Source organism: Zootermopsis nevadensis, unplaced genomic scaffold (assembly GCF_977971745.1).
Source record: "Zootermopsis nevadensis isolate Lab colony 2312 unplaced genomic scaffold, Znev_1.0 Znev_ptg000068l, whole genome shotgun sequence".
In the NCBI taxonomy this organism is placed as follows: domain Eukaryota; kingdom Metazoa; phylum Arthropoda; class Insecta; order Blattodea; family Termopsidae; genus Zootermopsis; species Zootermopsis nevadensis.
In genome coordinates, this window is record NW_028259199.1 from 3568453 (window position 1) to 3579444 (window position 10992).

Consider the following 10992-nt stretch of genomic DNA (forward strand, 5'->3'; position numbering starts at 1 on the left):
AAATTTAAACAACATTACCAGTACTTCCAAACAGTAGTTCATTTTTCCATCTGTAACAGCGAACAGTATAAACATTTTTTAATTCTATTCCATGGTATACATTCATAAAGCTTTTGATTATATTATTTCTTTCTTTGTCAGGTTTCGAAGGTGACCAGCGACTGAACAGACAGATGCTTCATTTAATACTGATATGAACATGAATTTATTAGTTTTACAGAATAATTTACACATCAGTCTCAATAGGTTTCATGATCAGAAATTTTCTTTTCAGTTCCAACACATTTTAGATCACGGGCAGTAAACCAAAGTGGTGTAGCAGGAGAAGGAATTGCGTTGGTGTGTGAAGCGGAAGGAGATTTGCCCCTGCATGTAGCATGGTCAGCATCTCACAGACCTCTAAATCCTACCCACACCCAGATTACGGAACGACAGACACCCAATGGAGTCACAGCAGAACTGCATTTGGACTCTTTGGCTCGGAGAGATGCTGGTCCATATCGTTGCTCAGCTTCCAATGATTTTGGTCAGGATGAGATGATAGTTTACCTCGCAGTCAAAGGTGATACATTTATCAATATGAATTTTGTGTTAGTAAAATTCCATTTTACATGTCATAAGGCAAATGGTGTGTGGTCATTTGGTAGTCAGTGGCAATCACAGACAACTGAGTAGTAACTAGCTATGTAACTAAGTATGAAACAAAATCATCTGAGAGCAGCCGAGTGCCTTTGTTTCATTCTTTCATTTCATCTTACAGCATATGACACCATGTTATTTGCCTGTAATAATTTCAGAGCCACCAGAGGCCCCAGGACGGGTCGACGTGCAAGAAGTGGGAAGTCGGTGGGTGAGCGTCTCATGGGGGGCACCATACTCAGGTCATGCTCCTATCTCTCATTATGTAATATAGTTTCGTGAGGAGGAGACCACACTGGGTGGAGGAATGAGTTCATGGAACAATGTTACTGTTGGAGGCAACATTCACAAGGCCCGCTTGGGTACCTTGAGACCTGCTACATCCTACAAGTCGAGACTACTGGCTGTCAATGAGGTTGGGGCAGGGCCTCCCAGTGAGTCTACTCTTGCCCTAACTTTGCAGGAAGGTGAGGATAATAGAAGTGATGAAATTTTCAAGGACTCACTAAACACTTCACTATCTAACAGAGTTATTATACAGCTCCCAGTGGCCCCCCAATAGATATACCTGTTGACGCAACAAGTCCAGAGTCACTTCTGGTAAAATGGAAGGTGAGAGTAATTCCAAATAGAGTGCAGTAAATTATATCCATGTCATGACATACATATTATTATATCATGCTGTTTCTCTATGCAGCCTCCCTTAGTGAGTTACTCCAATGGAGAGATCCTGGGATACCAAGTGGGGTACCAGGAAACAGTGCTCCATCCACAGCCCCTCAACAAGTGCGTACAGTGAGAGGACACCGCTTGGAGGTGACACTAACCTCTCTACACCAGTTCACCTGTTATGAGGTGACAGTGCGAGCATTCAACCAGGTGGGGTCAGGCCCTGCCTCACCAACACAGTCTGTAACAACATTGGAGGGTGGTAGGTAAATATTGCGTGTCTTTTTGTTTTCTTGTGCACATTGTCAGATTGTTATAAATTAAAGTTGACTCACCATGCGCACACACCATATTTTGTAGTTCTATGTGCTGTTAAGCTATGTGACCAAAAATGTCTAGTTTTTGGTATACATAGTTTTAAACTGTTTGAAGTAATTTTATAAATTATACTTTTATGTGGTTATTTTGACAAGTAATCCAGAATGGCAGCATGTTTTAAGGTATATAATGGGTGTAAGCACATATCAATACATCATTTACTGTTTGATGGCTCAGTAATAACACTATAAGACTTGAGTAAAATGCATAATGAAATTAATTTTTTTTAACTTGTACCAGAATATTTAACTTCTTGAATTTTTTACAATACCCAAAAATATTTCAGATAAATGTTACAAACTTTAGAAAGGTAAACATTATATGTTGTGAACCGGTATTTCATTTTACAACCTGTTTTTGAGAGAGTTGAGGTAATTTGTAAATAGTGGCTGGGCAGGTATGCATCCCTCACTTTGGTTAGAAGTATGCTATTAAATATTATGAAACATATTTTGAACAACATTTCTAATGCTTGCTTAGATGAACATTCTACATTACAGTAGGCTGTCAATTATCTGTAAGCAGACAATTATATTTCCAAATTTGTCATAGTTTTTTTATATAAATCAGTAAACTAAATATAAAGAAATTATTACGTGCCTCGATCTCATCTCTTTAGATGTTGAAACATTTCAGTTGTGCACGCTATGGACTTCATCTTCTATTTCATCACACACCTTCAGACTTTCTCCTTTATGGCCTTCAAGAATGTATCACTCACCATATGCTTTACTTTTCCTTTGTTCCTACCTTGTTTTAATACTGCCAGTCTCTTAGGCATCAACTGTTAACAGCCGCTTCTTGGGACAGTATGACAAAAGTTATGAGTGTATAGTCAGATTTATAAACATTATAAACTTATGCAAAAGAAAGTAGATGAGAATAACAACGTTAAATGTTCTCGAGAAGAAGCTTATACCATTAGATGTTGCATATAAAGTGAAAGTTTGGGGTATGGTAAAGCAAATTATCATAATCAGTCATGAAAACAAATATTTGTAGACAATGAAGAGAATAAATGGTTGGGTGTTCATGAGGAAAAATATCTGCTGCAGAATTGGTGTGGTGGCCTTGAAGCAGACAGTTTACAAGCAATGTGCAGTGATTATGATCACTGGTTAAGATCAGACAATTGAAAGTGGCAAAATTTAGGATGATGAAACAGCTGGAATTTCAGAAAGCATGTCAGGCATTCATATGCTCCTGACTGAATGTCTACTTAATTATTTGAAACAAGATAACATGCTGTTTTCCAAACATTGTAAGCTCAGAACTACCACAAGACAGTATTAGGTATAACTCTAAATCAACTAAAAGTTCGATGATTTACATGATGGTTTTAATGAAATCAAGTGATTTGTTGCTATTTTTACCCTGAGTAACTTTCATGCAATTGAAAATTACATTCAAATCTAAATAACTTTAAATTTCTCATGCTTTCTACATCCACACTGCCAAGTGTAATATTTTCAAATTTACATATATATATATATCTTAGTTCCAGACATGGCACCACAAGACTTGCGCTGCTCTGCATTGTCTCCACAGAGTGTACGAGTGAGAAGGGTACCACCACCAATTGAACATCATAATGGAGTCATTGAGGGTTACAATGTTTTATACAAGCACATCAGTTTTCAAGGAGGTGAGAAGCATGAAAACCTACTCAAAAATTTTAAAGCTCCAACACCTTAGCATCTAAATTGTAATGTCTAAATCATCCAAATAAATACTCCTCAAACAGACTTTCCAACAAGAACGAAAGATTTACCACAATAATGTACAGCGTAACTTTATATTTCCCCTAATGAGTTATAATTTCCAAACTGCATATAATCAATGTTCTAGGTATGGGATCAGATGTGGAAATAAAGGAAACAACAAATCTTGAGACAAATCTTCATGGTTTGGCCAAGTTTGCAAACTACAGTGTGATAGTGCTGGCATTTACTACAGCTGGTGAAGGAGTCAGGTCCAATCCAGTCCACTGTACCACAGAGGAAGATGGTATGTTATACACAGCTAGTATTTACTGTGAAATCACATAGTTCTAGTCTTTTTTTAAACCCTGAGCTTTATATGAACAAAAAGAACATTCTTACTAACTCTTTTAATTGAAAATAGAACATTGTTGATAGTTGCTATATTTGTAAAGGTAAATTATATTCTTTGCTACCAAAGCAACATAATTAACCCTACCTACATACATTCAGATTTAAATCTCAAATTTTTGAACTTCACAGTTCCTTATGTGTAGATCAGGAGTTCTCATTTTTAGACATGGGGACACCTTTCACTCTTCATGGGCCACCGTGTTAGAAAAAGGACAGTTTATCAGACTAGGATTTCACAGTTGGAGCTAATTTGTGTTGGTTTGGCATTTTAGGAAGCCTTGTATAAAGCAGGAAGGAAGATATGATACAGGCATTTGGATTGGTAACTTAGGGAAAACTGCACAGAATATATTGAAGGTTTGCAGGTTGAAAACCTCTGGCACACATAATAGTCAGTATTAAAGTGCTATATTGTATTATGTTTCCCCATGCGAAGGTATTGCATTATATTATATATTATTAGACTCCAGGGTCTTTAATTCAGTATACAGTGTAATAACAAAGTAACATTTTTGCTAGCATTGGAAGTAATGAATTAATAATATGTCAGCAAAAGAACTGAAAGAAAATTCTGAAAGTATAAACTTTATTAATCTGTTAAGGAGAAAAACTGTTAATTAAAGATACATGGCAAGTGATACGTGGCAAAGTAAGACCTCTCACAGACATGAAAGAAGAAAATAGGTATTCTGTCTGCTCTGTCATTTATTTTCTATACAGTGGTTGTACAGACTTAGTTATGTCCCCCCAGTGAAAATAAAATAGCTATAACTTTTACATTCTGTGTTGTGTAAGGATAAAGTATAATGTGATATCCTTCTACTGAAATGTCTACAGTAAATGATCCTACCCTTATCCATCTGATATTTTCTTGTTTTGATTTCCTTTTTAAGAAAATTATTCCCAAAATGTTTATTTTTCTTACAGTTCCAGGTCCACCTGAACAAATCAAGGCACTAGCAATGACATCTGACAGCATTATGGTTGCCTGGACAAGACCGCTGGAACCAAATGGCAACATTATCAAGTACAATGTGTACTACCATTCATTGCTGCGCAAAGTAAGCTTCAGGATATTTTTACAAAAAGCACAAGACATACTTAGATGCTCTGCATGAATTTTTTTATAGTTTAACGAACATCATGAAGAAAGCCCTTACTGAGAACCTGGCAGTTCCTTATCTGGTCAGTGGATTCCCTGCTTTCTCTGATCCTGAAGGTTCATTACCATATTTACAAGAGCCTACCACCGATCCCTATCCTGCCAGATTAATCCAGTCCACTCCCTCACACCCTAGCTTGATAAGATCCATTTTAGGATTATAATTTCATCTACACTTAGATCTTCCAATTATCCTCTTGCTTTAATATTTTTTAATTAGAATGTTTTGTGAAATACTTATCTCTTGTGCATGCTACATGCCCTACCCAACTCATCCTCCTTGATTTCATCATCCTAATGCAGTTTTCTCCAGTCCCTGTAACTTCATTCTTCTATAGTTAGACTGCTATCCTCAACACCCTATTCTGGAACAGCCTCAGTCTGTTTTTCCTTTAATATGAGAGAGTGATTTTCACATCCATAAAAAACAGTACACAAAATTAGTTTCATTTATATATTTCAGTCTTCAAATATTTATATAGCAGAAGGGTGGCAAGCATTTCCTACATTTAATCTGATCTTAATTTATTTATGAATGAAATTTTGATGTTACCATGTTACCATTACCCTCAGTGGCGGCTCGTGAGTCTGACCAGTGGTAGTGCTGCACAAGGGGAAAAATTCAGAATAGTTTTTCAACACATAACTATATAAATAAATGAAAAGTAAATTTGCATCAGGAGAAAACCCATACATGCTCGACAATGTTTTAACTATTTGTAAGTCCAGAAGAGCTCTGGAGCTCTTATGGATGGGCCGCCACTGTTCCCCCTGTTTATAAATTAAATATTAAAAGTTTTTTACTGCTTCCTAGGTTCCGCCCTAACATTATTGAAATTGTTGCTGCTCTAATCTGCAACTGTCAGTGTACATAATGTGTGTTATTTTCCTTTGCATGCATTTACAATAAACTCAGAGGTAAGACTAAATTGTAGCAGGAAGAAACATAACGAAACAATTCCTTGACTTGTTTCACTGTAATTTAAAAACAAATGTGATCTCTAAGCTCTCTCACTTACCAGGATTTTGCTTCCACCATAATCTCCATATATCACCATTTTACATATGCAGTCTGACATCACTGCTATTGCATGGAACAATGTTTCTTGATTTCCATCACAGGATGAGCATAAGGAGACTGTGTTTGGTGACAGAGAGCTGACCTATGAAGTTCGTCGACTCAAAGAATTCCAGCAATATGAATTCTGGGTGACTGCCTCCACAATAATAGGAGAGGGACAGAGCAGCATCAAGGTTCCCCAAGCACCAGTCTCCAGAGGTGAGTTTTCAGTGTTTGTACCTAGTTCTCTTGTGAAGTGCACACACTTATCTTCCTGATGCTGGAAGATTTTCCACTTCCCCCCCCCCATAAGCTCTTCAAAGTCAGTTCATGTAATCACAGCATGTTTATTAATACATATTTATAATTTGTTTCTTTTATCTATGCCTTGGTTTAACAATTAAGTGGCATCTTTCAGTATTTCCCTGTTTACAATATGGATTTAGGAAAGGATTAAAAACAGATAATGCAATCTATAAATTGACTACAGAGATTTTAAATGCCATGAATAACAAACAAAAAGTGGGAGGCATCTTCTGTGATTTGGAAAAAGCTTTTGATTGTGTTGATCATGAAATTTTGTTATTTAAGCTTAAATTTTATGGTATCAATGGGAAGGATCACGCACTTTATGAATCTTACTTAAATAACAGATACATTAGAACAGTATTACATACTAATGACAATAACAATACAGCCTCGGATTGGCTTAAAGTTAGATATGGAGTTCCACAAGGGTCTATATTGGGACCTTTGTTGTTTCTTTTATACATAAACGATTTACCCAGTATAATAACTAAATTTGCTACACCTATAATTTTTGCTGATGATACTAGCATCCTATTTTCTCATTCTAATACAAACGACTTTAATAAACACATTCATGCAACATTTGAAAATATAAATAGATGGTTTAGAATGAACAGATTATCACTAAACTTTAATAAGACACATTATATTAATTTTAAAATTAAGAGAAAAATGTCAGATACTGTCACAATAAGTTATAATAATAAATTCATTAATAATATCTTCTGTACTAAATTCTTGGGAATTATGATTGATGGTGCATTGACTTGGAAGAATCATATTGATCTACTTATTAAAAAATTGAGCAAGGCTTGCTATGTACTTATAAATATGAAACCATATATGTCTATTTCAGTACTAAAGACAATTTATTATGCTTTCTTTCATTCCTTAATAAGCTATGGCATCATTTTCTGGGGAAATTCATCTAGTAGTTACACTATTTTTCTCCTTCTGAAAAAGGCAATTAGAACAATGATGGGATGTAGCAATAGAGTATCGTGTAGAAATATATTCAAAGAATTAGATATCTTACCGTTGGCATCACAATATATATTTTCTTTATTACTGTTTGTATTACAAAACAAAACTCTTTTTCCATCAAACATTGACTCTCATACTATTGATACTAGACAGAGACAAAATTTGTATCTACCCCAAGCCAATTTAACTATTTATCAGAAAGGAGTTCACTATGCGGGTATAAAGATATTTAATAAATTACCCACAGAGGTTAAGAATACCTCAAATAATTTTAAAAAGTTCAAGGTTGCATTAAGGCATTTCTTAATTACTCACTCGTTTTACACTGTGGATGAGTACTTAATTGGATAACTATTGTAATAAAAATACTAATTATATTGTCTTGAATTTAGTACGCTGCTTGTCTAGATGTAATTTTTTTAATGTATGTATTTTATGTTTTTATACTTGAGTTTGTGACGTGTTCTATATCCACTATTGGATTCTTGGAACTTGTAAATAAATAAAAAAACCCTCAATATCAAGAATCATAAAATGGACAAAGAATTAATTTTTCTAACAATCATTACCGATAAGAAAGTTCTGAAGCTGGTGTGCTACTTGCTGTGCTTTTTATTTTGCAGAAGAAATTGTCATTTACTATCTTCATTATATCAGTAAGGGTTAATCCCATTGTTCAGTTTTATTGTTTCTTTATTTGGTTTTACATTTTTAAATGTAATTCATTTCTTCAACCAGTCACACAAGTATACTGCTTAATCTCTAGTCAGAGTATGTGGTTATTCCTTCACTATTTCAGTCCCAGCACGGATAGCTTCGTTTTCTCGACGAGTGGTAGGAGGAGCAGGTCAAGAGCATTATGTTAGTATGCCATGGCGTGGGTCTTCCTGCACCTAATCGTAATTGGCGTGGTCCCTCTGGTAACTTCATTACCCCATCGTCAGGGAACAGGCATCAACGAGTGCTCCCAGATGGGGTATTGACACTTGGTCCACTTAGGCCAGAAGATGCTGATAACTACTCCTGCTTGGCAGAGAATGTTTTTGGTCGAGATGAAATCACATACGAGATAATAGTACAAGTTCCTCCTGGCGCACCTCATCTGTCTGTACCTGCCACGACAACTTGCAGCCTGGCTCTGCAGTGGAGACTACCAGATAATGGTGGGAGTCCAGTAAATGGTGAGTTCTGTGTGCCTTATTTTGTATATTGTATTAAACACAATTTGATCATCAGAAAATTTTTGAAAGTGACTCCATTCTTTTCTTATTAAAAGAAAACAAAAAAATTTAAGGGTCTAGTACAAAAAAAATATAAGTCCAGTCTGGGTCAAAATTTAATTTTACATTATTTCATGCACAAAAAGAATTGCCTGATATATTGGTGGAAGAATAGCCCGACTCAAGTCGCAGTTACAATGTTACAGTAAAAATGGTGCCACACTGTGTTGTTTTAAGGAGGAATTTGAATTTGTGGACATGGTTTCTGTTCTGCTTCAGAAGTGTTTTAACCCTCATGCTGTGCATTATTCTTTTACTGCTTTGCTAAAAGAATGTAACTTTAAAATAAAAATCTTAACTCATTATAAGGATTATTCTATTATGTTCATAGGTAAAGGTGAAGTTGTCATTGATACTTATTATATACCATATGATAAAGACATATGAGGTAGTGGGGTAGTATAGCTTCACTCTTTCTTCACCTCAACACTAGATGGAGGTGCCTGGCCACTTTACCTACAGTACCCATTGGAGAGGAGATTGGGTGTGGTCCAAAGCCAGTTTGGATGCAGCGACTAAGAGAAAAGTTGTTTGCCCCCTGATAGAAATTAAATCCCAGCTTTTCAGCCTGTAGTCAGCATTATAATGATGAAGCTACTGTGGCTCATCTTACTACATACACATCAATAAAAATCACATCAACTTATAAACATAGCAACCAAATTCTGAATATTACATTAACAAAAGTTAATTTTATTATTATATTACAACCACTTAACACTGAGAAACATCACAAGTATCATAATAGCATTCAAAACATAAAATTCTTCATGCTAGATGGCAGTACTGTGCAGACCAACAATAGTGAATGTTTATAGCTGAGAGAGTAAAATCAAATGTTAACCTAAAGGTAATAAATAAGGCTTGAAGAATGCCATGTACATGACAATCAGCCTTTGTGTTCCATAAAAAATTAGGAATTTATTGAGTAAATGAGTAATTTTTAGCCCCTCAAGATTGGCTGTTCTCCAAGAAGTTCGTCATTTAGTCTGTCAGTCAGTCAGTCAGTTAGAAGTTTTGTTATTATTTTGTCCCACAGGATACACATTGAGCTACAAATGAGAATCTGGGGAGTGGCAGGAGGTGGTGCTGGACCCAGACCGGAAGATATACACACTGGATGGGGTAAAGTGTGGCTCTAATTATCAGCTCTTCCTCACAGCAGTGAACTCGGTTGGTAATGGGAAACCAAGTTCTGTTGTCACTGCCACCACTAAAGGAGGAGGTATACACGTAATATACCCCAGATCTTAAGTGTTATTTCAGAGTTAAGTTAAAAGTATGCTGGTCAAAATGAATATTGTAAATGTAGTTATCTAATGCTGAAAATCAATGTGATTATTATGGTATGTCATTACATACATAACAATAATATGCTATAAAACTGCATGGATATTGTCTCCCACCCAGACTTTCAATCTTAATGTCCACAGCACCCCGAGTTCCTGCACAGGATGATCTTCTGTTGGTAAACTCAACATCAGTCACATTATTCCTGGAGTCATGGCCTAGTGGGGGTTGTCCACTGCGGTATTTTATTGTGGAGTATCGTTCTCGGGGCCAGAAAACATGGACGCTAGTTTCTAACAACCTTCAGCAGGAGGAGCTAGTAATACCTGATCTCACTCCTGCTACATGGTATGCAGTACGAATTGCTGCACACAATGATGCAGGATCCAGTGTTCAAGAGTTTCTGTTTGCCACAAAGACAAGAACAGGTGGTGGGTATCAATATAGCACTTTTCAGTGGGGATATACAACTCTGATATTGAAATTGTAAATGTACCCTAATATTTACAATATGAGAATTTGCACATTTAACTGAAATAACAGTAAATGTCATTTACTGACTAACTACAATTCAGGTAAATCTATTGTATAATACATTTATTTTTAAATAACTTAGTTGTACATTAATATTCACCTTCTGAATTCAATTTGTTTCAGAAACCATTCTTCCAGAAGTGGTGCCAGACATGTCGGAACAGCATCTGTGTGTGTGTATCATCATCCATAGAAGGTAAATGCTGTGTGTTCTTGTAGAAAGTGTGGCACATAGAATTGTTCAAGAACTTTATAAGGATATACACAGTTCTTTTCCACTAATTTATTCTCATGCATTGTCTGAAGCACATATAAAATGTTTGAACCTGAATGAGTGGATCAACTTCGGAATTCTGTCTATATTATTTATGCTTTTTTTAAGTTAAAGTTGGTGAGATTTGAATGGGTAAATGCACACAAGGTTTACTGTCATTTTTGTTGCTCATCCCACCAGAATTTTTGTGCATTACACCCTCAGTTATGAAAGAATATTGTAAAAAAAAAATCTGGTATTTCCTAGTGTTCAGCAATGTTTTCTTTGCTATTACTGTACCTACCAATGGAGTGTACAAA

At 35.7% G+C, this 10992-nt stretch overlaps 1 pseudogene across 1 annotated transcript in view; it reads left to right on the top strand.

Moving 5' to 3' along the window:
• Positions 1 to 10992, top strand: part of LOC110835802 (cell adhesion molecule Dscam1-like) — a 32381-nt pseudogene that overhangs the window by 16883 nt on the left and 4506 nt on the right. Inside the window, exons 15-26 of the transcript XR_015532836.1 lie at positions 275 to 562; positions 798 to 1106; positions 1181 to 1251; positions 1337 to 1570; positions 3185 to 3331; positions 3535 to 3693; positions 4728 to 4861; positions 6085 to 6241; positions 8115 to 8496; positions 9635 to 9820; positions 10029 to 10316; positions 10543 to 10615. The product of XR_015532836.1 is annotated as a cell adhesion molecule Dscam1-like (transcript). The remainder of the gene's footprint in view (positions 1 to 274; positions 563 to 797; positions 1107 to 1180; positions 1252 to 1336; positions 1571 to 3184; positions 3332 to 3534; positions 3694 to 4727; positions 4862 to 6084; positions 6242 to 8114; positions 8497 to 9634; positions 9821 to 10028; positions 10317 to 10542; positions 10616 to 10992) is intronic.